This window comes from Chrysochloris asiatica, unplaced genomic scaffold (assembly GCF_000296735.1).
Source record: "Chrysochloris asiatica unplaced genomic scaffold, ChrAsi1.0 scaffold00050, whole genome shotgun sequence".
Taxonomy (NCBI): domain Eukaryota; kingdom Metazoa; phylum Chordata; class Mammalia; order Afrosoricida; family Chrysochloridae; genus Chrysochloris; species Chrysochloris asiatica.
This window is the reverse complement of record NW_006408568.1, coordinates 6,289,101-6,306,197: the sequence shown is the minus strand read 5'-3', so window position 1 is coordinate 6,306,197 and position 17,097 is coordinate 6,289,101. Positions and strand designations below refer to the sequence as shown.

The 17,097-nt window shown below is 45.4% G+C and overlaps 1 protein-coding gene across 3 annotated transcripts in view; it reads left to right on the top strand.

The window, feature by feature from the left end:
* The first annotated feature begins 730 nt into the window (after nucleotides 1–730).
* Nucleotides 731–17,097, top strand: part of TEAD4 (TEA domain family member 4) — an 82,974-nt gene continuing 66,607 nt past the window's right edge. For all 3 annotated transcript variants that reach the window (XM_006862685.1, XM_006862687.1, XM_006862686.1), the window contains exon 1: nucleotides 731–811. The gene's annotated coding sequence lies outside the window, so the exon portion shown is untranslated. The remainder of the gene's footprint in view (nucleotides 812–17,097) is intronic.

Genomic DNA, 17,097 nt, shown 5'->3' with positions numbered 1-17,097 from the left:
CCGCCACTCCCTCCCGCCCTCTCTCAGCTGCGCGCATCTCATACCAGCTCTCATTCCGCACATTCCAGCCTTCCTCCTTTCAAACTTGAAGCCAGGGGGTGGGGAGGGCCCACAGCTCCCCCAGCTCCCGCTGCCCGGCAGCCGCGTCCCGGCTTCAGGTGAGTGGCGCCTGCCTGCCGCCCGGCCGCGCCACTTCCTCCGGCCCCTGCGGCCCTCCGCCCCTTCCCGCGGCCGCTTGCCCCGCGCGCGCCGCGTGCTCCCGTTTGCTCTTTTCTTTCCGCCGCTCCCCTTTCCCGCCTTGGAGCTTTCTCCACTCCTTCCGTCTCTCGCTCCAACTCTCTTCTTTCTTCCCTCTTTCCCCCGGCGCGCTCGATCGATCTCTGGCCGGCTTCTCTCCCTTCCGCCCTGACCCTGCGCCCAGTCCCTTTTCCCCTGAGCTCCCTTCCTCTCTGCCGGTTGACTCACTCCTCCAGGAATAGGGATCTCCCGTGTTTCCCGGCAGTCCCGTTCTGGGAAAACTCCTCCTTCCTTCGCTCCGCTCTGCGCACCGGGGCCGGGGGCTGCGGCCAACTTCGCTCCGGCACCTCGGGGTGTGCGCGGGGTCGCGCGCCACCCCATCTTCCTCCCCTGCGGGCTGGTCAGCTGTGGGGACGAGCCCAGTCCCTCTTCGCTGACTCTCTCTCGTCCCTGCAGTGGAATCGCCAGCCTCCCGGGACCTCGGCAGAGTCCAGGCAGGAAGAGTTGGCGCTCGGGGCGAACTCTTTGGAACAGACTTAGCGCACCCACCTCACCTTCCCGCACCCTGGGACCGGTAAGATTGGGGAGGTGGAGGGCAGGATGGGGGTGCACCGGGAGGATTTAGGAATTTGCTGGACTTCGCCAGCGGGCAGGCATCTCTCTCCGAGGATGAGAATAGGGAGAGAGCTGGCACGTGGAGGCGATGTGGACATCCGGGGCCGGCGGTGGGATACCGGGAACTTTGGGGAAAGGGAGTCCTGGGAGCTGAAAGGACCAGAGGCAGAGCCGAGATCATCAGCGATAGAAGAGACCCAGCACCCATGCTCCTTTTCTGCTGGACCCCCTTTTCTTTGGGCTGAGAGAGGAGCTCTGGAGATAGATGTATTGGCTGTTTTACGTGCAAAGGCTATGCAAAAATTGGGGACCTCTACAAAAATTGGCCACCTCCTAGGTTTGAGAATCCTGTTGTGTTCCATGATGGGGACTAGTAGATCTAGGGAGCAGAATGCCCAAAGCCGGCAATGTGTGTAAGAGGGTTCCAGTCACACTGAGTAAGTTCATGTGCCCCTGGTCAGTTCAGGTGCCCTCTGACTTTGTGTCTCCTTAGTTTGGTGTGTAAGTGAGGGTGCTAGCTGTTTGCATATGACTCACTTTGACTTCTAGTGGGCGTATTTGTTTGTGTTGAGCATGAGTGACAGAATGTGTGCATATTTCTACTTGAGAAGGGTGCTGTCTGTCTGAAAGCAGTGTGCCTCTGAGTAGGTGTGTGATGTGCTTCTAAGTGTATTTCTTTGTGAGGATGTTGGTTCTGGAGATGACTGTTCTTCATAACCATGGACCAGAAACACTGTGCCTGGTTGTAAGTGTGCAAGGATGATTTAACGATGCTTGTTGTAGTATGTCATTCCCATTCTCCATTCCCCTTGAACTGGGCAGAACTGGAAGGAAGCTGACTACATCTGCCTTTCCAGGCAGCTGTTTCTTGGAGGGGAGAGTGAATCCTGTTCTTGCCTGGGACAGTTTAGAGAACAAGCTGGTAGGAGACTAAAGCAAGATGCTATCTTTGCCTTTAGGCAGTGGGAAGGGCTGTGGTAAGGAGAGCTGATAAGCTTGTGGGAATGGTCCCCCAGGAAGAGGGAGACCATTTTGAATCTTGAGACTTGTGTGGTGGTGGTGGCTGTGTGCCATGGAGTCAGTTCCGACTCATAGCGACCCTGTACAGGGTTTCCGAGGCTGTAAATCTTTATGGGAGCAGATAGCCTCATCTTTCTCCTGCGGAACAGCTGGTAGTTTTGAACTTCTGACCTTGCAATTCGCAACTCGATTAGTAACCACTACACTACCTGAGACTTGTGTAGATAGTGCTTTAAAGTTGTTTCTAAGGCCAAATAAGAATTGCCACGTACCAATCTGCTGTGGTGCTGCAGGGTAATACACTGGACCACAAGGTTATTTGCACCACAAGGTTGGTGATTCAAACCCACCAGCCGCTTGTTGGAAGCCCTCTATAGAGCAGGGGTGGGGAAACTTGTTTGCCAAAATTTGTAACATCATTAGCAAGTCATACAAAATTATCAGCTTAAAAGTTAGCCTGCTAGGCTTGCAGAATGTGCCCTTTGGTTATTTAAATGATTATATATTCCTGAGCGTGTTTGTGTACATAAAAAAAAAAAAATGACAGAGGGAATAGAAGCAAATATTGTTGAATGATGATGCATGGAGGGGCTTGTAATCATTGCAATAAAACGTAATACAATGGGATGAGTGCAAAACTGATGTTCTCACATGTAAACTATCACTCAATTCACAATAAAAGCTAAAAAAAAATTTAGTCTGCTATATTTGGTCAAACATTTAATTAACTCACACCCCGAATGTGATGGCTCTGGTAGCATAGTGGTAATGAATCGGGCTGCGAACCACTCGGTGGGAGAAAGATGAGGCTTTCTGCTCTGGTAAAGATTTACAGCCTCAGAAACCCTGCACTGGGTCGCTATGAGTCGGAACCAACTTCAGGGCACATAACCACCACTGCCACCACCAATGTGATGGCTGGCGTCCAGGTGTGGCCCTGTGGGTTAATGTGCTAGACTGCTAAGTTGGTTTGAACCCTAAGGTCGGCAGTTCAAGCACACCAGCCACTCCTTGGAAACCCTATACAGGCTCGCTATGAGTCGGAACCAACTTGATGGCACTTAACAACAACAATGTGATGTCTGAAACTGCAGTTGCCTTGTACACAACCAATGAGTGGCAAACCAAATGATTTTTCCCACCCCGGCTCTATAGGGTCTCTATAAGTGGTACTGACTAGACGCACTTAACAACAATAATCTGAACTACTTTCTACTGGTCCACCTATCCTTGGGGCTGATCAGGCAATCACATGAAAGGACCCTGATCCTTTACAACTTGTTAGACACTCAACACTGCCCTGTGAGAAGCATGCAGGCTGTAGTACCAGCCTGGGAGGCAAGGGCTCCCCCTGATTTGACCCTTGGGTAAACATCAAGGGGAGGGATTTTGGTTTCCTTGTCTCTTGTTTTCAGCTTTGCAGTAGGGATGTTTTTGCTCCACGTGGAGTTTCTATTATTTGAAGCATTTTCCAGTGATGTGAACTAAGTAGGAAGAGAGCCACAGGGTCCAGGAGATTGATTGACAGAAATGACATTGCACGGGAGGAGAGGGGGGAGTGGCACAGGTGGACCTGGTATCAGAGTTCCTTTTTCAGTCCTACAACAAAATGATGCAGGTGTGTTTAGAACTTTTTAGAAGGAAGGGGTGAGAAACTCTTAGAGTAGTGGGATTCTCTGTTCTTTCTTCCACCCTGAAGGATGCAGATGTTCTGGTAGGAGCTGTCGCATCCTCTTAGACCAGGTGTGTAACTGGGGCTGCAAGGGAGTCTGGTCTAAAGTCTGGAGTTAGGGTATACAATTGGGTCAGACCATTGTGAGTACAAATCACTACTTGTAAGCTCTCAGACTCAGTGTCCTGGTAAGTAATATGGATGGATGCTGGGGGTAATGATATCTATCCCATTAGTGTGTTTTGAGAATTCAGTGTTTGCACAACACTGAGCTCAGTGCTTTGGCACATCCTAGGGACTCAGTAGATATGGTACCCAGTGTTTCCTAAGCTTGTTTCAACATGGAACTTCTTTTCTTCTAGGGACTAATGTTGGAAATAGTTTCTCTGAACACCCACTGATAAACCTTGCTCTATTCATTCATTTGGAGTCCTGGGGTGGCGCTGTGGGCTAATGTATCAGACTGCAAAGTTGTTTGAACTGTAAGGTCGGTGGTTCAAGCTCACCAGCTGCTCCTTGGAAACCCTATACAGGGTCACTATGGGTCAGAGTCTACTCGATGGCACTTGACAACAACAAAAACAACAACATTCATTCATTCAGTGAACATGAATTGAGCATTAGTGTTCTTCGTCCTTAGGAAACCTGGATTGCTAGTGTTCCCAGGGTGAACTTGCTGTACACTTTTGGACACTCTGATCTCAGGGTCTAAACTCTTCATTTTAAAAATAGGGAAACTGTTCATTACTGGAGGGTTAGTAACTTGCTTAAAAGTCATACAGCCAGTGAGAGCTGAGACTAGAATCCACTGTCTTTCCGCTTTTGTTTTCTGTCTCCTGCTCTGTGGAGTCTGACATAGTCTGACTTGGGACATGTTTCTCATGTTATGGCTAAGATAAGGTCGTGGGGGAGTAGAACTGTTCCGGATGTTCCATAGAAAACACAGAAGGTCTTTAAAACCTACCCTCCTTCCTCCTCACTGGTCAGCACACCCATCTTTCTAGAGCTTGTGGGAGGCATATGTCTCGTCCTCCTTTGGCTTCCATTCTGGAACCTTGTGTTGGTGACTGTCACAAAGCAATTCCCAGTGGAACTGGTCACCCAGTTTGGTCCGCTGCCTGCCCTGTAGTTCCCTGGCAGTTGGATATTCAAAACTTGTGAGGGTGGCTTTACCTTGTCTGTCTTCTTTTGCCCCCTTATGACCCTTTGCTGGGACGCCAGCTCCCTTTAAAGCTCTGAAATTGGAGCTGAACAGCTGCTCCCCAGCACCACCACCCCCTGCTTTCTACCAGCTCTGGGGCCCAGGTGGAGGTGGGGGCAGGGCTTTGTGACTAGGGAGCAGAGTCTCCAACTTCTATGTTATGATTCCAGTTTTGCCTTCTTTGAAATGACAACTCCTCCCTTGCTTTTGGTTTTTTCATCTACCTATGGGGAAGATTCTAGTCACTACCTGTGTGACATGGGCCCAGAGTCTTCTGTATATTCCTTCAGATAGTAGGATCTTTGGGAAAATTTCCACTAGAACTCCAGTGTCTAAGATCTGTGCCCACATTCTCCGCCTTTAAGGCAGGAGGAAAGGTGGGAGGATGGGTCAGGCTCCCTGTAGAGTACGCCAGCTCTGGTGTGGGCAGGCGGCCCCCATGGGTGGGGACTCAGCTTCCTTTGACCCAGACTTAGTGGAAACAATAGACTTCAGAGGAGTCACCAGGGGCAGGAAATGGGAGCTGTGCTGAGGCAGGGGTGACCCTCCTGGGGGCTGGGATTGCATATCCGGCCTAGAGGAAAGGCAGAGTGTTGGGGGCAGTGCAAAGGGCACTGGGGAGGAGCTGATGACACACAGGATGGGCTGCTGGGGTGGGGCTCTCCTCCAAGGGGGCTGTTGACTCAGAATGAAACAGGAGCTTCATAGAGCCCATTATTTGGCTGAGCCTTGGGTTTATTTTACCAGCAAAGGTATTGTGGTGTCTGCCAGCCTCGGCTCATGCCAAGCTTACTCCTGCCAGAACCATGTCTTTCCCTTCCCTTCGTGCCCCTGAGATATCTGTGGGTATCATTCTGACCTGGATAAAAGACTAGTTTTGTTTCTTCCTGGCTGATCTGCACCTTGGCATTTAGCCTTGACTAACAGTTGACTAGGGAGGTGAAGTTGTGTAGTGGGCAGAGCTCTGGTGGGAAGTTAACAGGCCTGGGTCAGCAGGACAATGTAGAGATGTCTTTAGTCACAGAGCAACAGATGGCCAGGTCAGGCAGGGGAGAGAATCCTGCTTAGGCAGAGGACTCTATCTTTGATAGGGTTTTATTGCTACATGCCATCTAGTGATGTAGACTCATTGAGCCAGTATGACTGAGTAGAATTGCCCCATAGAATTTCCTTTAAAGGAGCAAATTGCCAGGTTTTCTGCAGGGCTGCTGAGTGGGTTTGAACTACCAACCTTTCATTTCACAACTGAGTACTTAACCGTGGCACTACTAAGATGGGAAAGACATTGGCTGAAGCTTCCTTCTGGAGAAGTGGGAGTCAGAATACACTGCTTTTCATGAGTTCAGGAAGCAGATCTGGTTTTGGGGTCCTGGAGAAAAGCTGCACATGTAACAGCAACCTCTGCAGGGATCTTGGAGGAGTCCTGTCTTCATTTTCTCAGTGGGGCAAGATGGAGACCTTGGAAATGACTAGCTTCTTACTGACCGCAGCCAAATTCTAGCTTAGTTGCTTGAACAGATAATCTGTGGGGACTTGGAAAAGGAAGTTGAGATAATAGCCAACGTGGATTCACTCTAACAAGTCTTGGGAAAAATCATCTAATTCAGTAAGTATTTTGATTTGAATAGTTTTCTTGAGTACAAGGAAAACTTACCTGGTCTTGCCCAGCAGCAGTGAGATAGTTTGTATTTGGTGAGAGATTTCCCTGAATACTTGATGTCACCATGAGTGAGGTTTTTAGAGGTGAACTGCCACAGAGCTGTCTCGGGTTTGTCTTTTCTTGCGTGTTTCCTCTAGGGCAGAGGTATAGCAGAGAAAGAGCTTTTGTTGTTACTGTTGTTGTTAATTGCCGTTGAGTCTGTTCCGACTTCTAGCAACCCAATATGGGGTTTCCGAGGAGCGACTGGTGGGTTTGAACCGCCAATCTTGTGGTTCAAATCGACTTTGTGGTCTAGTGCTTATCCAACTGAGCACACCAGAACTCCAGAAAGAGCATGATGTTTGTCAAAGCTCTTTGTACACAACCAATGAGTGGTAAACTCATTAACATATATCATGCCCTAGTAAACACTGAGTGACAGAGCTGGATTAAAAATCATCTCAGTTGATTAGAATGCTGAGATAAAGTTGTTGTTGTTGTTGTTGTTGTCAGGTGCTGTTGAGTTGCTTCTGACTCTCAGCAACCCTGTGTCCAACAGAACGAACCCTGCGTACAATTCTGTGTACAACTGCTTGGTCCTGTGACATCCTCACAATTGTTGTTATGTTTGAGCACATTGTTGCAGCCACGGTGTCAGTCCGTCTCCTTGAGGGCCTTTTTTGCTGACACTCCACTTTACCAACCATGATATCCCCTTCTCTAGGGACTGGTTCCTCCTGAAAATGTGTCTAAAGTGTGGGAGACAAAGTCTTAGCCTCCTAGCTTCTAAGCATTCTGGCTGTATTTTCTTTCAAGACAGATTTGTTTGTTCTTCTGGTACTTTCCATATTCTTCCCCAGCACCATAATTCGAATGCTTCAGTTCTTCTCCAGTTTTTATAGAAAGTTTAAGTAAAAGGTTTTTTCCTCTGTAAGTCATAAAATTAATGTTTGGTCATGGTAGAAATTCTGGAAACTAAGTAAATCTGTAAAGAAGATGACAAAATAATGCATAATACCACAATTCAGGGATAAGTATGGTTAGTATTTTGATATATTTCTTTCTCAATTTGTGTTCATGTAAAAACGTATGTTTTAACATAATTGCAATTATGCTCTATCCTGGGCTCCCCCTAACTGAACTTTATAATAAGACTATCCCATGTCATAAAAATAATTTAAAAACATAATTTTTAAGATCTGAATAATACCACATTATGTGAATATATATCTCCCATTTATTTGGTTGTACCCTGCTAGACTTTTAGGTGTTTTTCAATTTTCAGTTATTAAAAATTGCTTGACTTTGAATAGTATTAAACCTTTATCTTTGTCTTAATATGAAATCAAGAGGTTTAGACATAACATCCTGTATTTAAGTTTAAAACCTCAATTATGTAATTATAAAATGGGTAGAATTTATTGTCAATTCATGTGAGGGGGAAAAAAGAAGGGTAACTAACATTTATTAAGTACTCAGAAGCAGAGATGTCAATTTGAGGACTACGGTGCACCTGTCTCAAACCATGGTATGTTCAGTAGCCTTATATGCATATGAAAGTTGGACAGTGAATAAGGATGACTGTAGGAGAATTAATGCATTTCAGCTACGGTGTTGGAGGAGAATATTGAAAGTAGCATGGACTGCCAAAAGAACAAACAAATCTGTGTTGGAAGAAGTACAGCCAGAATGCTCCTTAGAAGCCAGGATGGCTAGACTTCATCTCTCATACTTTAGACATATTATCAGAAAGGACCAGTAGCTGGAGAAGGACATCATGTTTGGTAAGGTGGAAGGTCAGTGAAAAAGGGGAAGACCCCCCCAACGAGACAGATTGGCACTGTGGCAGCATCAATGGGCTCAGGTGTAGCAACAATTGTGAGGTTGGTGCAGGACTAGGCAGACAATGCTTTCTTCTGTTGTGCTAAAGTCACTATGAGTTGGTACTAACTCAATGGGACCTAACAACAATAATTAACTACCAGGGAACACAGTTTTTCTGTACAATGAGCACTAGACTGAGAACCCCAGGGTTGATGGTTCAAGCCCACCAGCTACTCTGTGGGGCAAAGATGCGGCTTTCTGTGCCCCTAAAGATTTACAGCCTGGGAAACTCTATACAGAGTTGCTATGGGTTGAAACTGTCTTGATGGCACTTAACAATAACAACAACAAAAAATTAGGTGGCAGGCATTATTTTAGACATTTCTGCCTACATCATCTCATTTATTTTCATAGTAGTCTTATGAAATGGTGTTTTGTTGTTGTTGTTTAACTTTTTCTTGAAAATTGGTAGTTGACAGAGTAGAGCATCTACTTTCCACTCAACAATGTGTACACATTTTGTTTCATCTCAGTGACTGATCCGTCCGTGTAGCATCATCTACCCCACTTCCTTTCTGTGCTTCCTGTTTCCATTCCTCTTTCTTTCCCAACCCTTCTTTCCCAACTTTGTCCTTGGATAAATGCTGCCCTCTTGATCGCAAATGGTTAATTCTTCTAAGGTGTGTATACCTTGTTCTCCATATGGGCTAATCTGTTGTTTGGCTGAACATTGAGCCAAGGGGGTGACTTCAATTCCCGGTGTAAAGGGTGACTAACAGCCATAGTCTTGGGAGTCCTATTAGTCTAAACTTTGATTTCTTTCTTTCTTTTTTTATGATTTTGAGCTTTGTTCCTTCTTTTTCTCCTGTTCTCTCTAGGACCTTTTAGAGCAATTAGTAGTGGTAGCTAGGCACCATCTAGTTTTTCTGGCTTCAGGGTCGTGGAGACTGATGTTTGAGTGGTCCATTAGTCCATTGGACTCATTGTTTCTGTGTGTCTTCTATTTCTATCACCCTTCTTTCCTCCAGACAGGGGAGATCAATAGTTCCCCCTTACGTGGACGCTCACGAACAGGGTTTGTTTTTGTTTTGTATTTAACCACTACTGTACCGAAGAGAAAAACATTATATAGGCATTAAGACTGGATTTAGAGTTTGAACCTCGGTTGAGCTGGCATTTCCCGCTGCGTCATTAAACCATGAGTCTGTGGACCAGTGGTGTGGTAAGGTCTGTGTTGAGAAACGTCTTAGTCCACTAAGCTGTGTGATGCTCGGCCACCTCTGGTTCTGGAGGGTGGATACAGCCTACCTTGTTAAGTTTCAGGCTGCCATTACCGTGAGTATCTTAGAGTCTGGGTGGCTGACCTTTTTGGGGAGGCTGCAGAGGTCTCTATGCAGGGCAGACATTTGGAATAGATGACTTCTGAGTTCTGGGTTGCGCTATAGAATAAGCGCTGGACTGCTAACCACAAAGCCAGCAGTTCAAACCCACAAGCCACTCCTTGAAACCCACCGACCCTCCACAGGGTCACTATGAGTTGGAACTGACTCCATGGCACTCAATAACAAGAACAATGAGGACTCTGCTGCCTCTCGACATCTGGAGTCCTGGGCCTGTCTCTCTAAGTGAGCTACTTTCCCTCCCAGCTACAGGTAAGGCTGGGTGATGTGGGGTAAGAGGGGCACTGTCTAAGAAGTTAGTGGAGGCGGTTTGGGAGTTATTGCTTGGCTCCATTGCCTTTGGCAAGTGTCAAGAGCAGAGTGTGAGAAACAGGCTGTAAATCTGTCCCATCCTGAGGCTAGGCAGTGGGGAGGATGAACCCAGTAGGTATGGCAGCGGTGCTGTCCAGTAGAAATACAATGCAAGCCACAGGTGATATTTCAAATGATCTAGTAGTTGTTATTAACTACCATGGAAGTCAGCTCTGACTCATAGTGATACTGCACAGGGATTTCAAGGAACACATTTAAAAAGTAAAAAGAAATGAGTGGAACAGATGATAGGTTGTTGTTGTTTGTGTACCGCTGAATTGGTTCCAACTCATAGCAACCCTGTATAGGTTTCCAAGGAGCAGCTTGTGGGTTTGAACTACTGACCTCGTGGTTAGCAGTCCAGTGAGTATCCTACAGTGCCACACTAGGACTCCAAATGACAGATAATAAATATTAATGATTAGTCATATTAATATGTTAATTGCCACATATATTATAAAAACACCACTGCTGTTAAGTTGATTCTGATTTATAGCAACCCTATAGGACAAGGCTCTGGTAGCATAGTGGTTACGAATCGGGCTGCGAACCATAAGGTCAGCAGTTCGAAACTACCAGTGGTTCTGCTCCCGTAAAGATTAACAGCCTCGGAAACCCTGTGCAGGGTCGCTATGAGTCGGAACTGACTCCACGGCACATAACAACAACAACAACAACATAGGACAAGGTAAAACTGCTCCATAGGGTTTCTGAGATTGTAAATCTTTATGGGAGCAGATAGCCTCATCTTTCTCCTGCAGAATGGCTGGTGGATTTGAATCTTACACTTAACAACCCAGTGCTTAACCCACTGTGGCACCAGTGCTCCTTTATATATAAGCATATAACATGTTTTATTTAAACTCTTGTTGTTAAGTGCAGTCTAATTGATTCTGACCCATAGCAACCCTGTGTAGAGTTTCCAAGGAGCAGCTGGTGAGCTTGAACCACCAACCTACAAGTTCAAACAGCTTTGCAGTCTGGCACTTTAACCCACAGCGCCACACCCAAACTCCTTTATTTAACCTAGTATATCTAAAATACTATCATTTAAGCACTTAAACTATTTAAAAATACTGATGAGATATCTTATGTCTTGTTTTTTTTGTTTTGATTTTTTCATATTGTTTGAAAGCCAGTGTGTCTTTGATATTTCAAGGTCCCTAGGTGGCTCAAGTAGTTCGTGCTTGACCATTTATGTAACTGGAAGGTTGGCTGTTTGAACCCAGCTAACAGTGGGTCCCATGAAAGAAAGGCCTGGTGATCTGCTTTCAGAAAGATTATAGCCAAGAAAGCCCTGGGAAGTGGTTTTTTACTCTGTAGCACATGAGGTTGCCATGAGTTGGGATAGACTTAAAGGCAATGGATTTGCTTGATTTTTGGTTTGTTTAATTTTACACATAGCACCACACCTCATTTTGGATTAGCCACATTTCAAGTGCTCTTTGGCAAGTAGCTACTGTTTGGACAGTGCAGCCTTACATCCAGTTGGTGTGGGTTTGAACCCATGTTTTGCCACACTTCATATGTTAATCTGACTGCATGTTAATCCAGGTGCTGTCTCTCTCTCAGTTTCCTTCTGTAAATTGGGAATGGTGGTATTATAAGAACTCTCATCATTGGGTTGATGTGACGATTAAATGAGTTAATGTGTAAAGTGTCTAGTTCATTGCCTGGCACATGCAAAACACCATATAAGTGTTTGTTAAATAAATGACCTATTAAAATAACCAAACCAAAACCACTGCCGTCAGTCGATTCTGACTCATAGTGACCCTTTCCGACAGAGAAGAACTGCCCCAAAGCGTTTCTAAGGCTGTAAATCTTTACAGAAGCAGATTGCCTCATCTTTCTCCCGCAGAGTGTCTGGTGAGTTCTAACTGCTGACCTCTCTGTTAGCAGGTGAGATCTTTAACCACTGCGTCACCAGGGTTGCTTACGTGACATAGGTTGTTGTTGTTAAGTCCTGTTGAGTTGGTTCTGACCCCATAGCTCTCCTGTCTAGGGTTCTCAAGGAGCAGCTGGTGGGTTTGAACTGCTGACCTTGTGTTTCACAGTCCAGTGCCAATCCTATAGTGCCACACCAGATGATCTTTAAACCCAGGACAAGTTGAAGTTTGTCAGATAGACATACCAGTTGTGTTCAATCATAGAAGACACCCTGTAGTGGGCTATGGCTGCACCATGTTAGTTCTGCCTACTGATTTCAGGTCAGATGGGCCTGAGTTGCTATTGCTACAAAGAGGGTCTGCCTTCTGGAAGGGAGCAGGGACAGCACCTTAATGATGGGACAGGTTCCAGTCTCTCAGCAGGTGTGTTTGAGCATCTGTCTCCTTGGGGCTTGGAACTGTGCTGGGTGGCATGGAGGGAGCGCAAGCATCCCGAGAAATGCGCCATTGTAAATTGGATGACCTCATGTTGGAATGGGAGGTAGGGTCACTTCCAACACTTGGAGGTTTAAGCAATAGTTGTACTGCTTATGCAAGAGAAGACGTTTAGCTGCTTGGGTGGCTTCTGATACCTCCTCAGAGCACTGCCAGCCCAGCCCTGCCAGCTCTCCTTTCTTGGCACCAGCCTCCTCCAGCTGCACCTGCCCTCAGCCAGTCCAGCCTGGCCACAGAACTCCCAGTGTGCCTGGCTCTGTGCTAGGCGCACTGTCAGGAAGTATGGAGGAGAAGACCTGGTCTCTGCCCTTTAGGAGCTTACAATGCAGAACAGAGCAGGGGACAGACTGTAAAATGTAAGGATAACAACCTGCAAGATGAAAGAAGGGTAATTAGAGGCACAAACAAGTGTTGGGGATTGCCTAGTAAAGGGTGATTCACTCCAGTGGAGCTGGGAGCAGTCAGGAAAGGCTTCTCAGAGGAGTAGATGTTTGAACTGGTTTTGAAGGATTGGTAGAGTTTGATACTGAGTCTTTTGTGTGAGAGGAAGAGAAAAAAAGAGGGAGAATATCTGTGAGAAGATCCTCCACTCCTCCCTCCCCCACAAAAAAAGGGCAGTGATTGGATTATTATAGTCATGTGATGACTCGAGGGAAGCTAACTAAGCTTTATAATGAGGTAACAAGGATTTGAGCTGGCTTCTCTGGCAGCATAAACAGAACTATTTATTTGTTTATTTTTAAAATTTGTTGTTATTAAGTGCCATGGAGTCAGTTCTGACTCATAGCGACCCTGCGTAGGATATCCGAGGACGACTGGTGGGTTTGAACCATTGACCTTGTGGTTAGCAGTTTAGTTCTTATCCTATAGCGCCTCACCAGGACCATAATAAAATTTATTCCCTGTGGTATGCAATTTTATAGCTTTTGGCAGATATATAGAGTTGAGTACTCAACACCACAATTAAGATACAATTCCCCAAATTCCCTTTGTGCTGTTGCCTGTTTGTGGTCAGTTCCTCCTTCTGCATGATACCTCCCCACTTTCCAGTTCCATGGTAATACTGATTTTTTTTTTTTTCCATTCTTATAATTTGTGCCTTTTCAGGATGTCACATAAATGGAGCCATACAGTATATAGCTTTTTTGAGTCTTGCTTCTTTGACTCGGCATAATGCCTTTGAGATTCATCCAACTTGTTACATTTATGAATAGTGTGTTTCTTTTCATTGTTATGTTGAGTTCCATTACTTGGATATAGCATAGATTGTTTAATCATTGGTTGAAGGACTTGTGGATTGTTACCAGCTTTTGTTGATTATGAATAAAGCTGCTGTAAACATTTGCATGTAGGTTTTGGTGTGAGCAGGTGCTTTCATTTTTCTTGGATAAATATATACAAGTGGGGTTGTATATAAGGTATGTGTCCTGGTGTGGTGTTGTAGGATAAGCACTGGTAAGATCAGCAGTTCAAACCCAAGAGCCACTCATCGGAAACCCTGTACATGGTATCTATTAGTCGGAAATGGTACTTAATGACACTCACTCTGAGATGACAGTTAGTGACAACAACATTGTTGGGTCCAACTCATAGTGATTCTGTATAGGGTTTCTGAGGCTTTAAATCTTTGCAGGAGCAGAAGGCCCCATCTTTCTCCTGTGGAGCAGCTGGCAGGGGTAAACCATGGCCCTTGTGGTTCACAGTCCAGTGCTTATCATATATTTACTGTTTTAAGGAACTGCCAAACTGACCATGCCATTTGGCATTCTACCCGCAAAGTATGGATGGTCCATTTGCTTCATACCCTCACCAGCACTTGGTATTGTCATTTTTGTAACTCGTTCTAATATACTGTAGAATCTCATTGAGTTTTAATTTGCATTTGCATTTTCCTAAAGACTAATGCATTTCTCCGTGGGAGAAAGATGAGGCTTTTTGCTCCCACAAAGATTTACAACCTTGGAAACTGTAGATAGAGTTGCTATGAGTCAGAACCAACAACACTTAACACAACAACACCACTTAACAAGGACTGATGATGTTGAGCATCTTTCCATTTGTTTATTTTCATTCATGTTCTTGTTTGTCATCCCTGGTATCTTCTTTGGTGAAGTATTCAAGTCTTTTGCCAATTTATTTAGTTATTTTTGATTGTTTGGTCTGAGAGTTCCATAATATTCTAGATTCAAGTTCTTTGTCGATTTGTGATATGCAAATTTTCAGTTTGGTGTTTGAGCCAAGGTCAAAGGTAGGACCAGAGAAAGAGCTAGGGGATAGACACTGGCCTGTGAAATAGACCAAACAGTGTCTTATCTTGAAGTTCTGCTCTTGACTCTGCACCTGCCATAGAATACAAGGCACAGGTGGGCATCTTGCCTTACTGAGAATCTTCCCTGATGGCATGTGGTCCACTTCTAGTGACTTTGGAGTCAGACTGGCTGGCCATGTCCGGAAAAACAAATACTGGTGCCCAGCCTGGGTTTCATCCACTCACCTGACCTTATTTCCAAACTGGATGATCACGCATTCTGGAATGGGAGGTGGGGTGCTTGTCAGTCAGGCTTTGAGGGACAAGCCCACTGGGTGTGGGGCTGGTACAAGAGAGAATCAGTGGGGGTGGGTTTTCTGGGTCAGGGTGGGTCCCCTGTGCTGGTGATTTCAATCTAGGGTCTTAGGGCTTCTCATGAGCATACTTTCTAGATCTTCCCTCTCTGTAACTCTCTTCCTGTCCAGACTGGATGGTTCTGGGCCAGAAGAACATTTCTATGAAAAGTGACCAAGGTTAGGATGGGGACCATCTCTTTCCTCTTGTCCACGCTCATCCCAACCTATCCTATTCTGTTCTGGTAGCTGTGGTTTTATGTTTAATGCTGAAGTCTTCATTCTTAACATCTTTTCCAAAGATGATTAAGGTCTAGAATTGGAGTGTAGAGCAGAGCTGAAGATGAACCACAAGTTAGTTCTTCTTTCCTGGCTGTCATCTGTACAGAAGTAGACTGCTGCATTTTTCTCTCTCAGAACAGCACAACCTAGTACTATTTAACCCACTAGACAGGAGGGGCATGTGGTGTGTGTGTGTGTGTATGTGTGTGGGTAAACACAGTTTCTGACAGTGCCCTGAGGGGGAATCACTATTTGAAGGAATTCCATGGTAAGTCTGTGTTAGAGAAACACTTCCCTGCTAAAATGATCTATTTTTGAGCTCTGAATTTTTGTTGGATTCAAAATAAAGCCAACTAGTTTAGTTCTAAAATAAAGCCAACTAGTTTAGTTCAGTACTTTTGCTTCTCAAGTATTCTCACAATTACTGCTTGTTTTAGAACCCTAAAGATTGGCCCTGAGGAGAAAAAAGTACAGGTTTATTTCCCTGCTTGTTTTCCTTTTCACAAATGGGGACACTGAGGCCCAGAAAGGAGAAGGGACTGGTTCAGTAGGTGCCTGTATCTGTAGAACCTAATCCATCTGTCTTCCAGATGGATTATTTTGAGGGGTTTTATGCTGGTCCTAATGAGGTCTTGTGCAGCAGATTTGCCTAATGCAATTGTCGTTTGATTTCTTGACTGCTGCTTCCATGCACATGATCTCTGTAAAGTGTTCAGGAGCAAAGCTGTCAGTTTGAGGACTAAGGTGCGCCTGATCCAAGCCATGGTATTTTCAATAACCTCATATGCAGGCGAAAGTTGGACAATGCATAAAGAAGTCCATCGAAGAATTGATGCATTTGAGTTACTGTTTTGGAGGAGAATCTTAAAAGTCCCATGGACTGGCAGAGAAAAAAGTAATCTGTGTTGGAAGAAGTACAGCCAGAATGCTCCTTAGAAGCTTGGATGGCCAGACTTTGTCTCTCATACTTCGGACATATTATCAGGAGGGACCAGTCCCTGGAGAAAGACATCATGTTTGGTTAAGTAGAGGGACAGCAAAAAAGAGGAAGATGCCCAATAAGACAGATTGGCACAGTGTCAGCAGCAATGGACTCAAGCATAGCAACAATTGTAGGTTGGTGCAGGACCAGGCAGTGTTTCGTTCTGTTGTTCGTAAGGTTGCTATGAGCCGGTACCAACTCGATGACACATAACAAAAGCAACAATGCTGGTCCTGGTGTGGCGCTGTAGGAAAAGCACTCAGCCAAAAGGTCAGTTTGAACCAAAAAGGTTAGGGGTTCAAACTCACTAGCTGTTCCTTGGAAGCCTACACAGGGTCACTATGAGTTGGAATCGACTAGACTGCACTTAACAACAATACGCTGGTTCTAAGGAGCCATGGTGGTATAAATGGTTAAGCACTTGGCCACTAGGTTGGCAAGTTTGAACTCAACCATCAACTCTACAGGAGAAAGACTTGGCTATATTGACTTGACAGCACCCAACAACAATAATTACTAATATATTGGTGCCTAAAAGGAATCCTAAGGAGCTCTGGTATAGTGTAGTGGTTACAAGTCAGGCTGCTGACCTTGTATCAAGGTCAGCAGTTCAAAACTACCAGCTGTTCATGGGAGAAAGATAAGACTTTCTGATCCCGTAAAGATTTACAGCCTTGGAAACCCTACACAGGGTCACTATGAGTTGTGAATGAGCCCATGGCACATCACCACCAAAAGGAATCCTAAAAGGAGTCCTGGTGGGGCACTATGGGTTAGTGAGCTGTACCCCAAAGTCAGTTTGAACCACAAGGTCAGTCACTCCTCGGAAACACTATACAGGGTCGCTATGGGTTGGAACTGACTCGACAATACTTCTTTTTTTTTTTTT